Genomic DNA, 25,484 nt, shown 5'->3' with positions numbered 1-25,484 from the left:
ACCTAAGCAAAACAACCCCAAAAGAATAAAGAAGACCTAGGACTAAAATAAAGGGAAGGAAGAGAAGAAACAAGTAGGAGGGGAATAGACAAAAAAAGAAGACACACTTGGACAAAGGATGTACAATGGAAGAAGGTGCAACCTTCAAGGACTACTCTAGGGAAAAAAAAAAACAAGACCAAACAGGAAGATTATATTTTTTATCTGTATTTATCAATAAAATACCAAAAAATTTCCAGTCATGAGCTTGAGACCTCATTGCACTGTACGAAGTAAAAAAAAATCACTTAAAACATGGGAGAAGAATGTGAGAATGTCAGTGCCAGCTGCAATGCTGTTGGATCAGCTGGTGGTAATTCAGTGAAACTGATGCTGTAAAATCAGTGCATCAGGAAAACTCAGCCTCCATCTCTCTTTTAGAGAGTCTCAAGGATGCAAGAGGGACGACATCTAATTCAGTACCAAAAAAAATCAAATAAAAACATTTCCATCTGTACACAAAAATGATCTATCACCTCCCAGTTAGAAAACTAGCTCAAATCCATGAGGAAAGACATAGATGACTTCACACTACCAGGAAGATGTGGACAGCAACCAGAGCAGAGAATACACTGCATTCTCAGAAAGCGCATGTGACATCAAATACAAAGAAGTAAGAAACATGGCAGGAAAATCAACTGCAGGGGAGGAAAGAAAACAGAGCCAAAGAGAGCACTTCCACTAAAGGACAACCAGAAAAAGAATCAGATAGAGAAAATATCATCAAATCGTAGAGTGTGCTAAGTTGGAAGGGACCCATCAGATCGAGTCCAGCTCCTGGTCCCATGCAGAACATCTCAAGAATCACCGTATGTTCCAGAGCATTGTCCAAATGCTTCTTGAACCTGTCAGGCTTGGTGCTGTGACCACTTCCCTGGGGAGCCTCTTCCAGTGTTCAGCCACTGTTTCGGTGAAAACTTTTTCCTGATATCCAAACTAAACATTCTGTTCTCTGACTCAGCTTCATGCCATTTCCTTGGATCCTGTCACTGGTCATGAGAGTAAAGAGATCAGTACCTGCCCCTCCTTTCCCCTTGTGAGGATACTGAAGACCACAATGAGGTCTCCCCTCAGTCTCCTCCAGGCTCCAGTGACCTCAGCCACTCCTCACCAGACTTCTCCTCCAGACCCTTCACCATCCTTGTTGCCCTCCTCTGGACACTCTAATAGTAAAATGTCTTCTTTAGATTGAGGCTCCCAAAACTGCCCCCAGCACTGGAGATGAGGCCACCCCAGAGCAGAGCAGGACAATCCCCTCCCTTACCCAGCTGGTGATGCTGTCCCTGATGCATCCCAGGAAGTCACTGGCCTTCCTGGCTGAGTTGTGAATTATTGAAAATTTCTACATATTTCCTTGTTTGCGAGGGAGGAAAAGTCATGCACTCCCACGTAACATCCTCAGTCTCTTCTAGTGCTTCCACCTTCCAAGCTGAGGTGCTGCGGTGCTCTATTGCCTGCTACAAACAAGGCTCTCTGCTCATGGTTAGCAGACACGGGCAGAGGGTGAAAAGTGAGGAGAAGTGGAGGGATGCACTGCAAGGGTACCAGTGATCAGCATTTCCATCTACATCAGATCACACTGTTGTGTGACAGTAACACAACAGCAAAACCTGCACTACCCTCAGACTGCTCTTCAAGGGGACAGGAAAAGGCTCATCTTCTTATTCCACCACAAGCCACTAAAACAAGTCAAATCTCCTGCCACAGAATGAGCTTTGCTTACCCCACACAGCGTGGTGCCAGGTTCATACACCCAATGGAAGCAATGCTTCTGCTTAGATTTAAGGATGTGCTTAACTCCTGACTGGATCTGCACTTTCAAACATCTCCCTGTGGGCCAAGGATTTGCATTCTTAAACATCTTTAAACTTTCCAGGACATGGCATTTATCATTCTGACTGTGATGAAGGATGGCAACACCCTGCTCGTTTATCTTGCTCTCAATACACTGCAGAAAACAAAAATATAGATTTTTTTACTACAAGGTGGAGGACACTGATATCACTCTCCCTCTCTGATAATTTAACTACAGCATAACATCATCAGGTTTAAATCAGAAGAAAGAAGAAAAGGCTTGAAGAAGAAAAAAAAAAAAAAGTGGGGGAAGGAAGATTTACTGCAAAACAAACAAACAGAGAAATCTATTTACAGATCACATGTGAAAAGAACGTCTCTATTAAACATGATTTCAGAAGAACTGACAAGGATAAATCCACATGCAGCTCCAGGTATTTCAGCCTAAATGTGGAAAATACACATTATTCTGAGTTTATGAAGGGCTTGGTTTTATCAGTACTTTTTGTACACATTTTCTTGGTTCATTTTAGATATATTGCAAGATTTTAAACCGACAGACTTGGGTGCTCACTGATTTTTAAAGACAACAGCTCCCTATTTTTTAACATTCTGAATTATATAAGGGCTGTGTACTCCTCCAGACAAAGGAACTCTGAAAAATTATGTTCTGCCTCAATCCAGATGCTTCAAGTAATCTCCACCTGCCCACCTCTTCATCACATGAAGTAAAGATGAAGACTGCACGTCAGTCATGCTGCAGACCTGTTCAGATGCTGCCTCTACCTGAAACTACACAATCCATGTGTTGAGATCCTCATCTCAATTAACAGAAGCTGAATTTTTTCCTACAGTGGGCTAGGCAGGTCCTGAGAGGGTGCTGACTGGAACACATCCTCCACAAGCCAGCTTTATGCCAGACTTCATCCAGCTCCTCTCACAAGTTTCTCCTGATAGAATTGCTCTCCCTCCTGACTTTCTCTTTGATGCCTGGCTAAGTGATTTTGGCTGCACCTGTGGTCTGCAATACATTTGACAAACAGCACAGTGTGCTCCATGACCTGGCTGCTCCAGAGCCACGTGCCTGTGGGAATGCTGCCTAGAGCATTAAGCCCACTGCATGTGCTTGAGCGCACACGGCCCATTTTGGACCCGCTTCATTACCCTTTTCTCAGCAAGCTTGCCTGGAGTTAATTTAATGCATTAAAGGACTGAAGACCAGCTTTGCCACCCTGCAATGCTATCAAACATGTTACAGGCAGAGGATTTGGCCATATTCCATCTATGGGGTTTTCCTTCAAAGTCCACTGCTTCTGAAAATAGCTGAGCTGGTGCTTGAGCAGTCCAAGAACAGAGCTCCATCCAACACAGATCACCACCACCATGGAGAGCTGCTGCATCTTTACACTGACCCTTGCATATTCAATCCCTCCCCTATCACAGCAGTGGGATCATTTCCAAGTTTCCTTATCTGATACTTTAAAGGTATGGAACAGGACTGGAGTATAACAGTGGTCCCTATATTCAGATTCTAGAGGCCTGGTCAGCTTGATATGATCTCTCTCTCAACTGCCACAGAAAGGCACTCGCAGCCCCCAGTCCAGGAAATAGCATCAAGGACTCACAGGAGTAAACAGAGGCAAGTAAATGCTTTTCAGCTTCTTCCTCAGCAAGAGCCCCCTGAGCTTGGGAACTGTCATCTTAAGATCCAGATTCCCATGGAAGAAACCATTTTCCTTTCAAGGGTGACTTCCAACTTCATCAACACTTAGGCAGGATGTAATGAGCAGGAGGCCCAGTATAACCAGGACAGCTTTGAGGTGTGTTCAGAGCCACACCTGGATATGCCTTTGCAGGGCAATCCTACCTCTGTCTACAAACAGGCTTCCTCCCAACCCACTCAGAAATACCTGTACTGTGCTTTCTACCAGTATTATATAAACTAAAAACCGTTAAAATTCAAACACAAATCACTTATTTTCTGATCTAGCCAATTGAAAAATTATGAATGACAACAGGTTGTGAAATTTATCTTGTCACCAGCCTGTAATTGCTACTTGGAGCTTCAAATTATGGCAGAAAAAAATGAAGAACAAAACTGAAGTGCTTATGGCTTATTTGGATTCTGGTTTACAAAGTAGAGCATTATCTTTGTCAGTGTGTGAGGAAATGCAATTGCACTGTGGATCTCTACATCAAAAACCGTCTACTTTAATTAATTATTTGAGTACTATACCAGCAAGGAAATAATTACTGTAGTTATTTCAGAGTTGCTTATTGCTTTTATACATGTGATCTGTCTGCAAAGTTTAATATGAATTTGTCAAAAATCTAAGTTCATTTTACTACAGAATTATTATGCTATTAGGATTTAGGATTAGCACACTATAATTATTAGGATTCCTAATAGTATCCTAACAAATACAAAAATATTTTGAGGTCTTTCTAAAAAGGGACTTGATAAGGACTGAGGAGTAAAGGAAGAAGAAAAGGCAGCAATTTAAGTAGGTGTGAGATTGTCTACAGAGGGAGAGTTAAGGATAGAGAACGACTAAGGAGCCCAGTGTCAAAGAAAAAATAAAATCAACAACAAAACTACAGGCAGACTTCCAAGACCTTCCTAGTAAAATTACAGTAAGTTTAGGTGCACTTGGTTTAAACCAAGTTCACTCATTCACATTTCTTCACTAAAAAAGTCACCCATAAATATCAGACATAAAAGCTCACCAATCAAAAGCAATCAAAGCTACATTTTTAAAGCTAGCTCTGCCCCTCTGTTCTCCCCTCCAGGCTTCCAACTTTCCATCTCAGGACTGTCAGTAGCTGTCAGCAGATCATATGAGAAATTCATCTGAACATACAACATAACTTGACAGGCAATACATCAGAAAACCTAGATGTGACAACAGCAAATTCCACCAGATGGTCCTGGATCATATCTATCTATTAAAAAATTCTGACAGAAAAAAAAATTCTAACCACACATAAGCAGAGCTTCTGAGGAATGGAAAAAAAAATCTGGTATACGCACTGTTTCACCCTTTGTCCTAACCATGCCAGAAATGAAGATACACAACAGCTCCAGCTTGTCCTCAACAGTTTGTCCTCTCACTAATATCTATATGTGTATTTCATCCTCCTCTCCAAAGAAAAGACTTTACTAAATAAAGTTGCCTCTTCCTTAAATGCAGTATGTACTACTAACAATGCTGCCTTTCAATTGAGAAAATTCTGTCAGTGACTCTGGAGCCAGGTCTTGCTCCAGTACCAGCCTGGTCTCCAGGAACACAAAAACCATGTGGTTAGCCCTGGGAGTAGCTGCAAACTCAAAGCACATTCAGGACTCCCTGTTTGCCACCTTTCCCATCTCCCTGTTGCTCTGGCAGGCAGCAGAATTCTGTTTGGGTTCAGGCTGCCTGCAAACCTCATCAGCCTCTGCAGCAACTCTTTTAGGAGAGACCTTGGATCACCTTGTCCACTGCTGGTCACGCAGGTCAAACACTGACTGTCCAACCCTGCCCTCAATCCAGGTAATACTGCCTTTGATATGTGTGCAGCACAAATCACATTCCAGCAGGCACAACCTGCTCCAGCCTCAGGCCCACATGAAACAGTGCTGTGGTGGCCACAGGATCAGGGTGAGGACACTGTGCCACCCTCTGAGAGATGAACCCAGTCCCATGGCAGAAAACCCCAGGTTGAGAAGCAGCTCTATGGCTATTTCACTGATGCTGTCACTGTTCTTCAGGTGAGCACCACCAGCCTGGCCACTGCAGCAGCTCAGTTGTGACAAAAGTGACAGGCCTATGAAACATAAATCAAACTGCAGCAGGCTGTCACCACTCAAGTGACACCCTCAGGGACACCATTCCTTGCTCCTGTTCTGCCCCTGCCTTCTACAGCTGTGTGCAGATACATGTTTTGCTCTGTGAGACAAAGTTGTGTGTAACTGCAAAAAACTACCACGTGTCTTTGTCCAATTACCCATGCTTGGAAGTAAAAGGAATTCAGTCAAATATATTTTTAATTGGTAAAGCAGACATGAATCTGAATGCACAGAGGGAAGGAAGACAGTGAAGGATGTGGTGTGACTTTATTATTGTTTAATAGGACAGTATAGTGCTCCAAGTCCTTTGGAAATCTGACAGTTGCTTTGAATACAAAGCTATGACTGTGGTAGAAAACAGATCTATTCCCTGTCAGTGCACAAGCTGCACCCCACAGCTCAGGGCTGAGGTAATCTCTCTTCAGGCCAGTGTGGCAAAATCAGTTTCCGTCATGAAATCAGACTGATCCTTTAACCAAAGAGTAGTTCTGTATATCACACAAACCTTTTTTCCTTCCCCTAAGGACAGCTCCTTCCATCATAGACTCTCCTTTGCTGTTAATCAAAGCGCACCCGTTTCCTGTGAGAAACACCTGTGTGTGGGATTACTCCAGTGCGCTGTTTATTGTCTCCATCCAATCCATTTCACAATTATCACCTTCAGCACAGAGAGAAAGCTACTTCTACATCACAGACCTGAGAAAAAAAAAGCTTATGAAAAAGCCAATTCTCCCCTCCTCCTCAAACTTCAACAAGGAATATATGATTTTTCACTGTGCCTTTGTCATTTTGACATAAAAGAAAAGGCAGTGACATTTTCAAGTTTTGTTGTTGTGCACCAGTGGGGTTTCAAATACTGCAGAAGAACATAATTACTTTCATAGACACTTTTGACTGGAACTTAAATGTTGCAACAGTTGTAATAGTCTCTCAAAGATGAGAAAAATAGGCATTTAGCTCAAAACGTATGCTCTGCTTAAACTGAAAATGGACACCATCTTTTTAGTGGACTGCCTTTTGGCATCTAAAAGTTTTTTCTACAAATGCTAGACTATGATTTTTTAAACCATCAACTTCCTATAGAGAGAAAAATACACATCTTACTATTTAACCGTTCTCAGCTGTAAAAGAGAAGGCATAACATGTATTTAATAAAATTAATAGAAAGTCACTTCCTCCCATTCTGATATTTAATTATATCTCATTAGAAAACCAAAAAAATAGTGCAAATCAAAGTCCATGAATCAGCTGTTTACTTTATTTATTTATAGACGTTTATATAGTGCTCATCACCATAGCAACCAGGAACCTTTTCTTCTTCTCGTTCAAAGGAAAAGTTGTAATTTCAAAATGTCATCCTTTGATGTCACAGTGCAAGTACTTAGGTCCTTTGCAGCAAACACTTTAAGCAGGTGCCTAAAGTACACCAACCAACTCAAAGGTATTATGAAAGAGACAGAAACAGAGAAGGGAAAAATAAAAGGAAAGGAACCATGAAACAAGTGAGAAAAAGGGAAAGAGGGAAAGAATAAGGACTTCCTTAGGAAAATCCACAATGCAGCACATTCCACAATAAGCCATGATCACCCCAGTACTTTTTGCTGTAATAACAGGTGTCTCGTTCATGGAGAACAGTCCAATTAATGATGACCAATCAGCAAGTTCCAAATTTATGCTGAGGGCATTGGTGAATATTTTTAAGCAAGGATTTCTAAAACAATAGTAGCTTAAAAATGAGGCTGCTGAGGGCTGTCTCCCTTTTGAGAGCAGAGAAGTCAGGAGTCTCACTTTGACTACTACTCTTTACTGATCCCCCAGCAATTAGGCATTGCCAAATTCCCACAGAATTAACAGACCTTTTTAAAAATGCCATCTGCTCACAAAACATCAAAGAAACATGTAAATTAGAACACTGCTCCTACATACACCATTATAGAATTAATTACTAGGTACGTCCTGCAATTGCAGTTTCCTCATGATACTGCTGGGAACTTCTTTTCAGACCCCCAAAAGAGACTGAAATTGGTTTTATGCTATTTCATCTGGCTCCTTCCCACCGTTGTATAGATGATACACATACATGAACAACATAGCATTTCAGATTCTTTTTAAAGCTAATGAATTTCTAATTGGGACAGAAAGGGGAAAAAAAAAAGATATCTTTGGCCTGTTGTCATTTTGTTATATAAGAGACATTATCATGAAGATTTCCCCAAGACATTGGTATGTGAAGTTATTATCTTCAACTCTGCATTTAGCTTGATCCTAACTCCATCATAAGCCAATACTGTCCAAAGCAGTTAAATAAGGAGTGTTCAGTTGTTACTAAACTAAACATATAAATCTTTAGTCAAGACTGGTGGTTATTTTGTGTTCTTTTTTTATACTGTATTCTAAATAGGGCAGAAGCTGCATGTATGACAGCAGGAAAAGTGACAAGTTCCCTTATCTGGAAAAGCACCAGCAGGCACTGTTATCAGAGCAGACCAGCTCTTTTAAAGTGGATTGATGAAGCTATTTTTAAAAACACCTAATAACATCACAGAGGAGACTCTGATCTCTGCAAAGGTGAGCCGCACAGCTCGATACTCCTGGGAGGCAGCTAATGAAACTGAAGCTTGTCATACACAGACTGCATCCAGTAATTGCCTTTGAACACTCCCAGCTGAGCCTCCCCCGTGCTGAGCTCAGTGCCCCGCTCACAGCTCATGCCAAACGCAGGCAGAGCCGGGCGCTGTCTGGCACGACCAGGTGTGAGTGGCCCTCTCTCCCCTGCCCTGCCAGCAGGCAGAATCTGCATACTTGGAAGGCAAAGAAAGAAACCTGCCTTCTTCCAGCCCCTCACACCTACCAGTCGGCTTCCAGGACAGGGAGAGACAGCTGTGCAGGAAAGGTGGCAAAGTGGTGTCGGAGCAGGTGGTGTGCTGACGGAGAAGGGAACACGTTCTACCACAGAAGGTGAAGGAAAGGGGGGGAAGACCTAAAAGGAGAAGGAAGAGGGTCCGACGTCATGCCTTCATCCAGCACAGCAGAACCACCAACAAATGCTGACCCTCAGTGAGTGCTCTGTGCCAATGGCGCAAAGCCCCTTAGGGACAGCCGCTGGCATCCCCACAGGGCAGCCAGCAAAACAGGGGAGCATCACTCATCTTCCCCAAAACTCCACTGACCCTTCCTAGCCCACTCTTCCCTGACCTTTGTGGACCCACAGACTTACTGTACCTCTCAATGTTAACTTCAGCACTGAATTCTGCAACCACCCTGGAACACAACCTAAGAAAATACTGTCCCACAGTGCGAGAAGACTTTGTCCTCTTGAAGAAATGTAATCTGCATAGCTGAGGATCTGTGATCTGGTTCTGGCTCCGTGGTTTAATGCTCTCCTTTGCGCCACCTTCTTTTTCATGATTCTTCCTGCCTCCCACTACTTCCTAGAAAAATCCACTCCCTCATAGCCTACATACACCCTGACTGGAAAAGCCATTTTAAAAAGAAAGCAGTTTCTTCTGCTGAGAAAAGTCATCTATGGCTCTGATAATTTGATAGTTTTACCCAAGGAAGACGTCTAGGTCTCTTATGTTTTAAAACACCTTCTAAAGACCTTGCTATGTTAGAGCACAGGCCAGACACATTAAAAACTCTGGGATGCAGCAACTGAATGTGGGTTAATGTCATAGGGAACCATTTAAACCCACAGCACTTATGGAACACTTTAAAGCAACATCTTTTAAGAGAAAGGGGGTGAGATGAGAATATTTCATTTCCAGATGATTGAAGCAAACCTCAGTAAGTTCACAATGAGATGCAACTGAGGAGATTGGAAATTTAGCTGGAAAGAGGTTTCCATATAGTTAATCCATTTTGCACGTTGCTTAATAGAGAGTGGGCTCTAAGTAACTAGTTCCAAAACATTACCCAGGCATCCAGAGTGCATGTTCATGGCACACTTCACAAGCGTTGGAAGCTGAACTCCAGCTTTGATGACAGCTAATTAAAACACAAAAGTGAAACTCCAAGTAAAACTGCCACCTTGCAATCATATACCGTTCAAAATGCACTCTGGCAGAAAAGCAGACTGCAAGGCAGCTTTCCTATATCTAGTTCACACATTTGGTATCTACCACGGTTTTGAAAATGACATTGCAAAATAAACACCCTGTCTTACAGATGATGTGTTTAGCATAAGTCAGATTCGTTTCAGGGAGAACGTCCTTGCAGAGAATAAGAGCTCTTCTGGTTCCCAGCTAAGTCAAGGCTTGAGCTAACAAGCCAATCAATCAGTTCAAGCGTTTTGAGATTGCTCTTAAAAGGAGCCGTTTCTGTTTTATTACCAAAGTCAGCAGTCACTGTTTAAAAGTCAGCATTTGTCAATAGTTACCCAACTATGGCACTGGTGTGAAAACACTGATACGTTCCCTTGGCTTGAGCAGTTGTTCAGATGCAGTCTTTATTCTCATCAGAGGAGAGTGTGCCTCTCCAATTTATTTATTTATTTTTCTAAACATGAAGCCTTTATCTTCAAAGCCCATTTAAACACCGGGTTAATTGAGAGGGGCTGGAAGGAAGCAAGGGGACCCAGCAGACACTGCTGAGCCCACTCTTGGAACATGCATGTGCCATGCATCCAGAGCTGACACAGCCAAGAAAAACTTTTCCACCTTGCTTAGTCAGCACGCAATAATTAAAAAGGTGCAGCGTGTGATAAACCCGGCGTCCACATCCATTGGGGCCAAACTCGCAAATTCATTGCTAAGCTTTCAAAGCCGAAGACGGCTGTCGGGGGGCTAGGGGGGTGGTGTCCCAAGGCACTCAGCCATCAAGGAAAACTGTCAGGAGAACACAATTACATCTTCACCTGCCCCACTAGGCTTTACACCTGCAGCGCCTTTGACCTCTGGGGAGGTTATCAGAGTTGCATTCGAACAGCCGCCGGCACCGCTCACCCTCGCCGCGGGCTGCCGGCCGGAGCGCTCCCGCTGCCGCCCGTGCAGAGCTGTCCGCGGCCGCGGCGCCAGCCCCGCTCCGGGAGGGCTCCCTGCCTCGTCCCCCCCGCCGTGGGGTCGCCGCCGACCACGAGGGACATGGCCCCGCTCCCCCCGCTTCCTCATCGCCCCCTCTCCCTTCAGGAAGAAGGCGACAGCCGCCACCGCCACCCCCCACGAACCGCCCCCTGCGGGAGCCCGGGCCGGCCCCCGCCCCGCGCCGCCTCACCTGCCGCCCGCGGCAGCGACCGCCCCTCGGCTCGGCCCGGCCCGGCCCCGCCGCCCCGGCCGCCTCCTCGCTCCCGGTGTCCCCGCCCGGCGGCGGGCGGGAACGGGGCGGGCGGGCCTGGCAGGCGGCGGCCGCGCATGCCCGCTGCGGGCCAAGGGCATTGTGGAGGCTGCAGTTCGCCGGGCCCTGAGGGCGGGCGTCACGCTTGGGCGCTCAGCGCACACCGTGGCCCCGCTGCTGCCCCCCCTCCTGCCCCCGCCTTCAGCGCACACCCTGCCCCCGCTCCTGCTCGGGGCTGTTCCGCACACACCCTGCCCCCGCTCCTGCTCGGGGCTGTTCCTGCACCCGCTGCCAGCTCTCCCCCGCTCCCACCGCAGCCCGGCGGGTTCCCTTCCCGGCTCTCTTCCCGGCCCTCCCAGCCTTGTCTCCGCGGCCGATCGTTTTCCTGGAGCCCTCTGCTTTCCCCAGCCGTCTGCGTTGCCCATCTTCAGCTCCTCGTCTTTCTCCCAAATCTCCTTCAGCTTCCACAGAATCACAGAATCATCGAATCATCAAGGCTGGGAGGGAGAGACCTTGCAGATCATTCAGTCCAAGTGTCCACCCAGCACTACCGCTGTAACCCCTAAACCACCCAGCACCAGGTCCAAGTGTCTCTTGGACAGCTCCAGGGATGGTGACTTCAACACACCCCTGGGCAACCCGTTCCAATGCCTGACAACCCTAACAGGGAAAAAATTGTTTATAATAGCTTATATGACTCTCCCCGGTCCCAGCTCAAGGCCATTTCCTTTAGTCCTCTCACGCTAGGCATGGTAGAAGAGACCTGCCCCCACATCACTGCAACCTCCCTTCAGGCAGACGGCAATGAAGTCTCCCCTGAGCCTCCTCTTCTGCTGTACCTCCCATCACCTCCCCACACTGTCCTATCCCTGTCCCTTTCTCACCCTCTGCTTCCCCTGCCTGACAGGCTTCTTCCTTGCTGCTCACACTCCTTGCCCTCTTCCACTCAGAAAGAGGTGCCAAAGCAGAGGGCAGCCATCCTTATAATGAGTATACAGCTCCAAATCCACCAGGAAAACCTGACAGATCTCAGGCACCTGCATCCTTAGTGGAGGAAGGTTCCTTCCCACCAGGGAAATTGTGACAGTGGTGGCAGGTCACATTCACATAGTGGTGTTTGCTCCCGTTAGGCTTCACCAGAGCAACCCAGAGACCATTACAGCTTGAAAAAACCACCGAGACCATGCTGAGCCTGCAACAAGAGCTTGGATCACCTGAGCAGGCGGACACGCGGTGTAACAGCACCTCTGCTCCCAGCCTCTCCCAAAGTCACTGGGGCTTTTGTCATTCACTTCACTGAGGCTTTTGTTTCTCATTGGAGCTTCCCATTTCCAAACCCCTACAGAGCTGTCATTCAATGGGAAGAACAGATAGAGGTTTGGTAGCATCTTTCACATTAGCTAGTGTTTGTATGCATAGCTAAGTGCTCCCAGAGTGACAGGACTGCTAAACATGCATGCAGGAATTTAATATAAAAGTTTACCATTGAAAAGTTTGCTCCTGAAAAGCTGATAATCATTTGGGGGAAATCAAATCTAAAAGCTCAGTGCTCCTCCCTCCAGCCTTTTTTTTCTGCCTTACAGATTTTGTAGCTAATAATTTGAAGAATTAACTTGTGTTACAAGAGATACACACAAGAACTGAGGGTTTTCAGGAATACTTGTTGCTACTTAAAATTTACAGTGTCTGTGAATTCTAGTGTTGAGCTCCCATGGACTGACAAGGCAAATGTCAGGCTTCTGAGACTTGTTTTTCAGTTTGTTCAAGAACTACTACACTAATGAGCTCCGTTGCAAGAGATACCATCTACTCTGCTTCTCATTAAGTTTCTTAGTTATAGTCCAGTCTTGGATAGACTTCAGAATGTTGGACCCACATCTCTTTAACTAGAGCAACAGTACCAAATAATCATTATCATCATAATTTTCATTATTTCTTTGGAATTTTCACTGGAATAAAAAGTCACTATTTCAACAATGCTTAGAGATATCTATTAATCTTCCCAAAGCATTTGTGAGTAGAAATCCTGACTAAGATTTCACAAATACCTGCTTGCATATTCACGTAGATGTCATCTGCAGTGCTACTTTTCCTCCTTGTTATGAAATATTTAATGAACCAGTCAAAAGCCAGACACTACAGTAATTTGAATCAAGTGGCCAGTCACGTATCGCAGACGATGAATGGCTAAAGACACAGACATAATCGTTCAAGAAAAAAAGAACACCCATAAGCTGAGATGTGTTTCTATGAAATATTCATAGAGTTTTGGTGATTTATTGTCATGTCTGCTTCAGAATAACCTGCAACGGGGAAAAGAGCATAATCTGATAAACTTTTAATGCAAAACAGTTCATTCGTTATTCCTGGAGTAAGAACTTTGTAGACCTACATCTGTTTAAGCACATCATCTGTGTGGGGTAGGGATGCATTTTCCTCAATGCAAGGTTTTACAGAGGATACCTACTGGAAGCAGTGTGAACATGCTAATCGCAGAGACAGCCCCTTCAGGTGCCCAGGCACAGGTGCCTAGTGCAATTTTGGACAGTTTAGGTTGCCCAAGACATCTGCACAAGGCTGGTAGAGGCAACATGGGATCTATCAGAAGACACTGTCTGGCCCGAACTTGAGCTTCAACATAGTGTCACACAGTTACATTGCCCAAATCACTTCTGATGTGACCATTCAGGGAATAAATCAGTTTTTGCAGACACAGGCAGAGGATAGGCTCACAACTGGGGGCTAGAACAGCTGAGTCACCCTTAACAGTTCAATAGACAGAGCTGTATCTCCAACCTGAAGCAAACTTTGGGATGTTTCCAACCCATACATCCTCTCCACACATCACCTTCTATACCTCTGCTAGAGCTCTCTTTGTATGTACTGCCTCTTTGAATGAGAAAATGCCAGAGGGTTGGGTCCTGGAAGCTGACTCCACCCAGCAGAGTCACTGATGTGCCTGCTCATGATCATCAACACGTGGGACTGCAGCACTCCAAGCCCTGCTCAGCTGAAGTCAACTAGATCCACTGGCTTCTTTGTTGTGTGTCTCTGTGTGAGGCTGTCTCAGCTTTTTTGGCCATTTAACTAATGCCTCTTCTCTCCCTTGCTTTTCATTACCTCTGTGTGCTGCACAAATTGTGAGCACTTGTGCTGTTATCTTTTCCTCAGCAGGATGGAGAGAAGGATCTACTGGGATCTTGCTGGGATTTAGCCACTCAGATTTTTTTAAATGCCAGCTTTGTGAAATGCATTTGGTGGGAGTAGTGGGACACACAATCCCAAGGGATGTAGCAGTCTGCCTGTGGTACAATCACAGCTCAGCAGAGCCTGTGGGCCAACCAGCCGGTTCTTAAAAGTGGATGAGCACCAGTGATTCCAGTCATGTAAGAGGTAATAAGCAACATCCGTGGAGTGTGCTGCTGCCTAATCATCCTGCCAAGGAAAACCGTTTCAGCCAAAATCATAAGTGAAGCCATTTGGGACTGAAGGCACCATGGAACTCTCTACACATCCGCTCAGCATATGCTAAATGCAGGCAGTAGAGAGCTGAACGAGGGACTTTGAAAGTGCTGTATGCCTCAAACCTCTCTTACAAATTCATGTAATTCACTAAAGAAATTATACATATTCATGTCATTTTACCTCAGGACTATGAATTTGTTTGGAGGGGATAAATGCTTTCTTGCCTCCGAAGAGCAAGATTTCATTAAACTGTCTCTCTTTTGGAAAAAGCAAGCAGTGACCCCAATCTCTGCAGTACCTGGCAGCCAGTAATAGCTGTATCATGATCAGTATCTGCCCTCTAGTAGCAATTTTTCACACACTGATGTCGAACACATGCAGGAGTAAAAAAAAGGAATAAATCTGCTGCTGAGCAGTGCTGCCACTGAAATGACTTGTGCCTACGAGGCGGTGAGGACACTGGGTGTTCTGAAAGCACAGCTCTGATCCCAGTGTTTCTCTCCTTAAGCCCAAGGGTTGGGTAATTGCTGGTGTTGCCAAAGACGGTTAAGGTTTTGTTTATCTTGTTGCAGGTAAAATGAGGTGAAATGAGCACATGTGCTGTTAAACAGGAGAGCAAACATGACTATACAAAGAGAGATCAAAAAAGGACTTCTAAGGATGACTGCTAAAACAATCCACTAGTTTCATGGTGATACTACGAGAGCAAGAAGACTGCCCAGTCCCACAAGCAGGGCACCAACCCCTGCTTCTGCTGCTAGCAGTGGGATCCCGCGGAGCACAGAAGTGAGCAGCATGTGGCAATCCACACTAGCACGACAGCAAAGCAATGGAGAGAGTAGCTTTTTCCCAGCTCCTTCTGGGGTGGTGACAGCTTCAGCTTGATTTTTGGAGTAGTCTGTTTGGTTTGGAATGCAGGACAGTTAGATAAGCAAACACCTGATTTATTTAGCCATTCACTTATTGAACAACATGGTACAGGCAAACTATTAAGCAATAAGGAATTTTTCCTTATAACAGGAAATCCGTTCATCTACTTGAAGTAGATGTTTCTGTTAAATATAGAAAAAGACTAACACTAATCTAAATTAAACTAAATGTAAATCTCCACAGTGCAAAAATTGAATAGGTGAGTACTAGTGACAATGAATAAAAGGATAGGAAAATGGAGAAATCCAATGGCAGTCGGCATCAACAGATGTGCCAAAAGCTCCCTTGTATGACAAAATGACTGTCTCATGAAATATTAGCAACTATCCAAAACTGGGAAAGTGTGAAAATCTTGTTGCTGTATAAATTATCTGAGACACTCCTGCCAATTATAGACTTGCTGTGAGGAAGAGAGACATTGGTAATCATGACAGGGACTGTTTGAATGTCGTGTGAATATTCTCGGGCGATTATTCAAATCAATCATTTCTTGTCCGTGTAGGAAAGATTCATCACTCTTAGTGCTTCGTGTCACTCAGTGACTGAATTGATGCTGCTCTGCTGTCTGTGGTGTTCTGGAGTCTGCCTGTTTAAGGTGACAGCACTGTCACATACTTAACTGCTGAAGTGAAGAGCTGTCCAGCAGAAGGTAAGAGAGCATGGGCCCAGAATCCATGAGAAACATTACCTAGGTTGTCAGAGACCAGTTCCCTTCTCCACTGAGCAGTGTCCCACTCAGAGGCATTTTTGGAAGTGGCAGGAGCAATGCCGGCTGTTGCCACTGTGGCAGTGCATGAGAGGGCTCTAGATGCAGGGGGAAGGTGATCCATTTAATCACTCTTCTTCCACACAGGATGTTTATGAGACCTGCTAGCCATGTCTTGTCATTACAAGTCCTCCAACTTCAGTGCCTGGCATCCCTGTTCATTTACAATGACTCTCATATTTGATGATGTTCTTGCCTCTTGCTTTCCCAGCCCTGTATGCTCTGACTTACCCTCTCACACCTGCTGTTCTGCATAAAGAGGGCTTCCTATCACCACAACTTATTTCATCTTCCCACCCTTCCTGGCAGGAATTCCTCTAACAGAGAGCTGTGTCCTGCGTCCATGAGAATTACTGTTGGTAAGAGACATGACTGAAAATGTGCAATGTGTTGCTGTGTTCACCAAACTGTGACTACATAAATTTTGATCTTTGACTTGGTTTGATATATCTGGTCTTACCTTCCTTTTTGTATATTGTGAGGTATAATTTATCAATTCACTTTTTTGTTTTTGATTAATATGCCCCATCTCTTCCTTCTGCCTCCTCCTGTAAACTATGCATGTATAAAGGCTGATTCCAGCCCGTTGTCACAAGGGGATGCATTAAAGCTGCAGATCTGCCTTTGCAAAGCCTTAAGCACCTGATTTTGTAAATTAAATAAAATACCATCTACATGTTACTGCTAAAAGTACCTAGCATCAGCTGGGTTTCAGTACCACAGGGCTTTCCTGCTTCTGTTTGAGAAACAAAACTAACACCAGCAAATGTAACATGAAAAAGAATTTGTTCTTTAATAAAATAACAAAACAAAATCTTCACAGAGGAATAGTTTCCTTTTTCCTACATGTAAGTGTTTGTAACAAAATAAAAGAGCGTTTAACTCTTCAGGCTGGTGATAACAAATAAAGATGTGGTTCACCTCGACTTTCAAACATTCTGTCTCTCTTTTCAAAGAGCTTCTTTCCTTTATTCATGAGCTCTTTGGGGACACGATTTTTAACAGTTCTTTCTGCCAACTTGTGGTTAGCAGAATATTTGCTTTCCATTTTTTTTTTAAGTGTGTGTTGTGGCTCCCAAGTATCCATCTGTAACTCTCTGAAAAATATCTGGTAGCTCGCGGCTAGAATATATTTTGGGATGCCTAGTTAATCACTGGTTAGCTCGGATGCTGAAGTTTAAACTGACATCTGAAATTCACCAAGATGAGCAGTCCTTTGGAGGCTCTTGAGCCTTCTCTTCCAGGTCATCCCGCTGAAATCCTGAGAGATTATTGACATTGGTACTGATCCATCACACAGGAGAGAATTTTGATTTTTTTTTGCTTTAATACTGCTTATGTCACAGATCATCCTCACTCCCTGGATCCCTTCTGCACCTCTAATGAGATATGATGCCCTTCATTCCTGTAAGGTTTTGGCAGTGCATATCATATTTTTAGGAAATGGTTTTACAGGAAAGGAATCAATTTTATGTGTTACACCTCCATAGAAAAAGTGTGAGGTCTGGACATAGACGATAACTATCCCTGCTCCACTTGATAGTTGCTCTCTAAAGTATCTGCTTTTTGTAAGATGTGAGGTTTGCCCCAGTGTAGCATAGCCTAACTTTTGTCACCTTCATTTAATGACATAGATATGAAACAAGGAGGCATTTTACCTCCTCCCAAGACTGCAGCTTGAGAGCCGTGTCCATCCTGCAAAACAATAGGAAACATCAAGCCTAATGCTAAGAAATCCTTGCTTTGCATCCCAGTCTTCCTTCGGGACGATTACTTTCATTTTCAGCAGTTTGTTTGTTTTTGCATGCATGCACAACCATTGTGGTTCCAAATCCGAGTGGGGATGAGTTATGATTCCTCTGATCCATAAACCCCACTGCCAACTCCTGGGGAAGTAGTCATCATTCCACCCTTCTCCCACTTGCAGAGGAGTCTGGATTAGCTGGCTCCTGCCTAAAAAGGTTCAATCTTTCTTCTCAGTGAGAGCAAATTTTCTCTTTATCTTTTCCTCTGAGGGCCAGACTGTGACAGAGAATGGAAACTGATTGTCCTGCTTTTCAGGATGATCCTGTTCCAGGCCAGCCAGAAGGCAATGCCAACTACCAATCCTTGTGTGGCATTGTTTTCAGGTGGGAATGTTTGGTCTCAGTGAACTTTCTCACAACTTAGCTAGAACCTTGCCCTCCTTGACAGCAGCCCTAGGTACCACAGAAGTGAATTGGGAGAGCCAGGCCAGGTAATAAACCTGGTTCCCTTGTTGGACTCTGTCTGCCCCAGGAAGTATGTTCCTATGAGCTCAATTTTTATCTAGCACAGCAAAATAAATGAAACCAAGGCAAAGAATAATGCTCCTCTTTTCTGGGAACACAGGGCTACAAGGATGTAACATGAATTCAGCATCTGTCTGTTTGCTGGAGAATTCATACATAGGATGGAAAAGAACTCTCCAGGGTAACAGCAACACAGATATCCTTCCCTTCCCTTCCCTTCCCTTCCCTTCCCTTCCCTTCCCTTCCCTTCCCTTCCCTTCCCTTCCCTTCCCTTCCCTTCCCTTCCCTTCCCTTCCCTTCCCTTCCCTTCCCTTCCCTTCCCTTCCCTTCCCTTCCCTTCCCTTCCCTTCCCTTCCCTCTTTTCTCTTCTCTCTTTTCTCTCTTTTCTCTCTTTTCTCTCTTTTCTCTCTTCTTTCTTTTTTCTCTTTTCTCTTCTTTTCTTTTTTTCTTTTTTCTTTTTTTCTAGTGGGAAACGTATAGCATCTGCCTGTGTATTTGAGCAGGGAGTTTGGCTCCTTCCATTCATGTCACAGCAAGACAGAGCATCTCTCAGACAGGATCATTTCCCTGCTCTTTCAAAGCACCACTGTCTGTGACCGTGCCCCAGCTCTCCCCTCATGTGCTTTGTGTTGACAGAAAAATCATCTCCATCTGAAGCTGCTCCATCTCCCTGCAGCTACAGCCCCCTGTGAGCTGCAGCTGCCTTCCCCCTGCTCCCTCCCTTACAGATGACACATCCCATCTCATTTATATTATTAAAATGATTTCCACAGGGTCACCTTCTGCTTCACGCCTGAAATGATAGAGAAAATTAAGCTCTTCCTCTTGTGCCACTTGGATTTAAATTGAAGATTTCAAATCTGTCCTCACTTCTCCATCCTTTAATTTTCCAAAGGCAGCGCCACTGCAGCGGCAGCTCCTAGTGACTGCATTAGACATTGGAAAAGAAATAAATCAGAGCGCATCGACTCATATGATGCTCTGATGAGTGAGGTGGATAATAACAAACATGCACTACTCCAGTCACCCACTGGGTCTCTTTCCATTTTCTTCACAGGAAACCTAAACAGCCTGCTGTGTGGAGTATGAAAAAGGTCATATCAGAAGAACATCTGCACATTAGCGTAGTGATAAGCTTGTAGAGTAGCACCCAGTGGTGAAAGGGCTTTTATCTTCTTTTCCACGCACAAAAAATGATGTGTCACATGAAGGGATGCTTACGCTGAAGTCAGACCTGATGTCTGTTGTGACTTCTCATCAAAAGTATTTCCATGCAGGTAAGTTTGGCGAAAGGCATTGGGCTGTTTAAGGTGAAGTGCTGGACTTTTTTAGGAAGTGTAACTACAAATACTGTTTCACAGGCAAAAATGCTGCCAGGAATGAGTAATTCTTGGTATGGGATGCAGACAATACAGTAAATATGCAAACCAATACTTGGGAAATTGTGTCTTTCACTTAAGCTTGATTTAAATGTGTGAATTCTTTGCAGCTTTCTGGTATTTACTAGTCTTTACCATTGTCTTTCTTTATTACAGGTCTGAAAGAAGCTGCTGCCATATGGAGAGCTGGAGCAGCCAAGAGTTATATTCACCAGCAATGCACCATTCAAAGCAATTAGAAGCTGCCAGTCCTCACAGTCCCAGACCAAAGCTAACCTTTGTAGCAGCACTATTGGGTTTTCTTGCTTCTTTTTCCAAGTCAGATGGTGTTGGCACTCTCTTTTGAAGAACACTGGATCAGATGGTCTGAGGGGTTACTCCTGATGGCAATTCTTGTGCTAACTCAGATGCAGCTGCATCCGGTTACATTCAGTTCAGGGGACAGAATAATCCTCTGCATTTTTTCACTGTGTGCAGCACAGATCTGATGGGTCTCACCTGAGTACTGGAGCAGGGATGGAAGAAAGGAGGAGCTTTTGCTCCTTCTTTGGGCAAATGACTGAGCTATTCCACAGAGAAGGCTACACAATAAAAATTAATCCAACTCTTTCAAGTGGCTGCTGACTAAATACACAGCTGTTTAAAGAAGCACCAGGCTATCTGTTCAGCCTTCCTTGCAGCATATCCTTCTATCCAGAGCATACTCCAGAATGTGGCTGGGGAGTGAGACGGGTCAGAGACGCTGGAAAGATGAAAGCTATAGGATTAGCATTTTTGTCCTCGGGCTGTAATAGAAATCTTTAGTAAGCAAAGCCCAGGCATGAAAATCACATTGTAGCTTGAAGATGAAGTCCAATATTGAGCTGAAATTCACTCCCTTAAGCGGTCTCAAGGCCAAAGTATGCACAGAGACTCTGTAAGTCCTATTTTCAGGGTGTTAGCAGCACAGAGATCCCTCTGCTGGTTCCTCTGTACGTAAATGAATTAGATCCAGAGCACAAGCACAAGCTCATGTCAGAGCACTGCTGTAGGCATGTTTGAAGACAACTTTACCAGTTCCAAAATCAAAGATTAAAAGAAAATCTGACCAGAGGAGTGCTGACACATTCTGAAAATTGAGACGTGAAAGGGATCTGGGGTTTTTTAATAAACTGTTCTAAAAATAAAACTGCAAAATACCACTATTCTGCATGGAAACCTCAAGGTATGTTCCCAACTTTGAATCTAACTTTGCAGACCGTATTCCTCTTCTGTTTCCTTTTACAAGACATAGTGATATTCTGCCTCGTGAAGAAGGTCCATGCAAACTCCTCTGTGCTGTAAACATCTGATTCTGCTGATGGGACTCTTATGGACAAATTTATGCTACTGAACTTTTCTTCAAACAGATAGCAGATATAACATGTGACTGTGATAGTTCAAGCCTTTCAGCTGTGGCTGTGGTTCTAGGGTCATTAACTCCTGTAGTATTACCCACCAAAGTGGTCTTCATTTTCTAGTCACCACACAATCTGCTCAAGGACAGTCTTCATGCAGAATAAGGAATGGAATAAGGAACCACAGGCAGCACTCTGAGAGCAGGCAGCCTCAGACAATAATGCCCCCTACTGATATTTGAACTGTTCTAGGGGAAAGAGATGTCTCTGAGAGCTGGCTGGCAATGGCAGCAAGGCTGATAAAAGCAGCGAGGATGTGTGTGAGGAGAGCAGTCAGCTTGAAGCTCCAGACAATTAAATGCAAAGCACAGAGGAAACTAACTGCTCAGAAATAATAATATTTTGAGACAAGACTGATTTGAAGATCTTGTATTTTAGGGGGAAGGAGCCTCAGTAGCTAAAAGTTAAATTTGGCATTTCAGCTGCCACAGAAGCCCATGAACTGTCTCATCCAGGCCAAGGGAACTGTGGCTCCCAAGGCTGCTTGGAAGCTGGAGGAGCACCATGGGCACAGCTCACACCGAGGAGTTTGCAGACCCACATCAAGGTCGATATTGTATACCAATGACCAGACCATGGTCACCCCACTCAGGGGGAAACTGAGAGGAGATGGCAGTGACATCCCTGAAGGTGTAAGCATGTACGGGTAGGCAAATTACTTCCTTTCTAATTAGGGTTTCTGTATTTGGGTCCTCTTACCAGTCCAGCAGATATAATTCTTTACAGCCGAATGCTGACAGCAATTTCATTGCCTATGAACCACTACTTGCAACAGCTTTACTGAAATTTGGTGTTGAAACTTGGGTTGTTCTGCTTTATGTTCCATTATTATATATAGACCAGGTGTTTCCTGCTCTTCAAAGGAAAAACATTTTCTATTTTATACTGAGTATCTGTAGCCTAGGAGTTACAAACTTGTATTTTAAAAATTAAAATAAAGCTCAGATATTTGAGCAAAAAGACTGCTGCTTAGTTTCCTCATCTTCCCAGGAACAAAGCCAGCCGTTCTGTTGCATCCACTGAGAGCCAGCCTTGGCTTGGAAGAGCACTCCTGTAAAATTCCTGTGAGGTGCAATCGACTATGTGGCTCGGTGGAAGTTGCTGTACTTCCATCCACACACCTTCAGCAAGCCTTAAATCATCCCAGGAGCCACATCCATGCAAAAAATACAAGGCTGAGTATGTCATTTGCTTGTCACACATGTATCCGTGGTCTAGGGGGGAAGAACAGCCTCCTCAGCCACAGAAAAGCTGTTTGCTCTCTGGGGAACAGGGCGAGGCATTTCAGTCAATATAGTCCTGTGGGTTGGGAGCCTCAGGGCAAGAGACAGGAGCTGGCTCGGATGCTACCCTTAGGTGAGTTACTTCCTACTGTAAACACAGCCCGTGTTTCCAAACAGCTTCTTCCTGCCCGTAGACTTGCTTAGAGCATCAAGGTAACTTGCTGCTAAGTTTGCTGTGGCAGCCTGTCAGCATCAGACAAAGACAGCCTTTGCAAAAATAACAAGACACCCTAAGAAATCTGAAGAGTGAGGTTGGATTTTACTATTACCACTACCCAAAAAACACTGTGTATTAGTCTGCCCTTGGGAATACATTCAGACAGTGAAATCCAGTTTCCTTATCATGTGCAGAAAACACTGTGAAGTTAAAACCCTCGGTGGCTTCTTAAGCTTTTATCACTGGATTTATGTCAGCAAAATAGCATGGAAAGTGTATTCGAGTGGTTATTATGCACCACTCTGATCAGGCCACATGAAGTTGTATCTGGCACCTTGCATGCAAAGGAAATCTGCTTTTGATGGAAACTAATGCATGGTTAATTTGCTACATTAGCATGTGATAATTAGTACGCAGGGCTTATGATGTATTACAACTACATCTTAGTATGCATGCATGCAAATAGACACATAATACATCAGTGTGTTAAATGCAGGCATCTCTAGGACAGAAGGTGATATAAACAAATCTAAGCAGAAGTTTTGGACACAGAATGAGGGCTGCATAATGAGTGCCTCAATTTACAGTCCAATAACATATTATATATTCCTCCGCACACCCTGAGCAGTGTGCATATATTAAAATCTCTAATCTGTCTACTTTCATATTCGTGAATATATTAGGGCTTTCTGTGGTTCTTTCTTTTTAAAATGCACAGTCCAGGGTCACTTAAATAGTTGCAGCTTGAAGCTGAGCACTGTGGCTGTGTCAGAGCAGGACATCTCATCACTCTCAGTTTTGTGCCTCTGTAACCATGGTGACTTTGTGGCTGCAGCTTTCCCCAGACTTGGTGTAACCTGGGGTGGATAAAGGCATGCTTCTCCGTCTGCTGCGGATGTCACGTACAGCATCTCTTAGGATACATTTTTAATTACCATGTTCTCTTAATTACTCCTTCTGATTTCCCTGGTGAATTGCCTTTCTCGAGTTTCAGTGACTCATTGTGAAACCAAGTGATATCTTTGCCATCTTCAGTCAGGAAAATTCATCCCAGACCTCTGCACCTTCTCAAGGACAGCACTTGTCTGAAAAGCAATGCAACCTGGTGCTTTGTGCTTGTGGCTACCGAGCAAACACGACGTTTTACAAGTGCAGATTTTCTTCCCTCAGCTGCTGGCCTTGCCAAACCACACTGGAGAGCGTGGCCATCCTGTCCAAAGTGGCCTTTGAGGGCAGCCCTGCTTTGGCTGCAGGCTGGCTGAGCTCAAGGTGGGCTCCTCTGTAACATCTCTTCTCAGGGAGGTGCAAGGACTGCATGGTGGTGACTCCAGAAGAAGAGCAGAGGTGACACATGGCAGGGTGTAAGGACGAGGGAGGCTCTCACCACCCTCTTGGCCATTTGGTCCCCTCCACAGCTGTCAGGCACTCTGGAGACAGACTCATAGGCCTTTGGGACATGGTGCCATAGAAAAGCTGTCTTGGTGATCCGGAGGGAAGCTGTGGGCTGCCCAGCACACATATCCCACTCACAGGGAGCTACAGAGAGCAGTATGTAAGTCTGCAGTGTGTAAATCTCACCAGCCCATGCTGAGAGGCGGCTTAGCCAGGCAGTGTCCACTGTCACCACAATTTTTTTAGATTGCTCTGCTACAGCACAGTGTGCTGGGACCAAACAGCTCTGGATTTAGCCTTTTATTTGACAAAGTACATAGCTAAGAGCTGTAATTTATCCCTTTTGAGCAATCACTTCTCCAGGTGTGTTAAACCCACCCCTGGGCAGAGGTCCAGGCAGCACAAGCCCTGCACCCCAGGCAGGTGACACAGACCATACACAGGTTTTTCAGCCACACAGCATGGGGCTGAGCAGCTGGGGAGGGGCAGTGCCAGACTCTAGGGGTGTTTTTCTCCCAGTGTACCTGAGGGGCTTGTCTTCAACTTGGCCTTCATGAGCTGCAAAGTCACCTCACACCGTAGATTAATCAGCATTTAACAGAACACCCGTGTATTCTTCCACTTAAACTGCACTAAACACGAGCAGTAACTGCGCTGTTTCTTTTTTTCTACCTGGGCAGTAATAGATCTTCTTTTCATGAAGTCATCCTTAGCTGGGCCATCTCTGTAAATAGCTGAGCCGCTGAGGTGCATTATTTATCACCGTCAGATGTTTAGCACACGAACCCGAGCAGCAGGCGGCCATGGCATCCCCTTCTCGCTCGGATGGGATGAGGGGGATTTATGGTCGAAAGCTGTGCCACGGAAAGAACACTGAGTACTTGTTAATTAAGGACAAGCTGCTGAAGACCAGTACTGCTGCATTTCTGACAGAGGGCAGCATTGAGTTTTTTATCATATAAAATAAAACTCCAACAAAACACTCGGCTCTCCAGTGATTGCGCAGTTCAGAAAGAAGAAAAGCTTCTCACTCGCATTTTACAAAAAACTGTGCTATCAACTGGCTTTTAACTAAAATTTCCTTTTAAAGCTGGCTATTTTTTGAGACTATTTTAGCAGAGGGAGGGCAGGGTTGGGGTTGTTTGCTCACAGCTTCATGGAAAATGCTGCTTTCTGCCCCTTGTCCCCCTTGTCTGCCCCTTGCCAGGCCTTTGCTGCTTCTCCTCTACCCAAGACCAGAAAGTCACAAAAACTAGATACTACCTGGGCAGCCTTGTAAGGGAAACATGTCCTGTAACTCCCAGCTGCTGTTCCCCTCTTTTGGGAGCCTGTGGAAAGGAAGGATCTACGGGTACTCAGAAGTCATCTGGGGAGCCACCAGCTCCTGCTGCAGACACTAGTTTTGTGAACCAGCCTTGGACTTGAATCCCTTTCTCACTAAAATCTCTGTTCCTCTCTGGTTTTAATAAGACCAGA

The 25,484-nt window shown here is 44.7% G+C and overlaps 1 protein-coding gene across 7 annotated transcripts in view; it reads right to left on the bottom strand.

Annotated features, from left to right (window-relative positions):
- Positions 1 to 11,342, bottom strand: part of POMGNT2 (protein O-linked mannose N-acetylglucosaminyltransferase 2 (beta 1,4-)) — a 31,623-nt gene extending 20,281 nt beyond the window's left edge. For 2 of the 7 annotated variants that reach the window (XM_038129074.1, XM_038129078.1), the window contains exon 1: positions 10,871 to 11,079. The gene's annotated coding sequence lies outside the window, so the exon portion shown is untranslated. Of the gene's footprint in view, positions 1 to 301; positions 7,094 to 8,510; positions 8,640 to 9,574; positions 10,774 to 10,870; positions 11,132 to 11,180 lie in introns of those variants that run through there. The other 5 variants (XR_005255940.1, XM_038129072.1, XM_038129070.1 and 2 more) reach the window with 5 other exon arrangements.
- Between the last annotated feature and the right edge of the window lie 14,142 nt (positions 11,343 to 25,484).

Source organism: Motacilla alba, chromosome 2 (genome assembly GCF_015832195.1).
Source record: "Motacilla alba alba isolate MOTALB_02 chromosome 2, Motacilla_alba_V1.0_pri, whole genome shotgun sequence".
NCBI classification, from domain to species: domain Eukaryota; kingdom Metazoa; phylum Chordata; class Aves; order Passeriformes; family Motacillidae; genus Motacilla; species Motacilla alba.
Note: the sequence above shows the minus strand (reverse complement) of the source record. Positions and strands in the feature narration are given on the sequence as shown.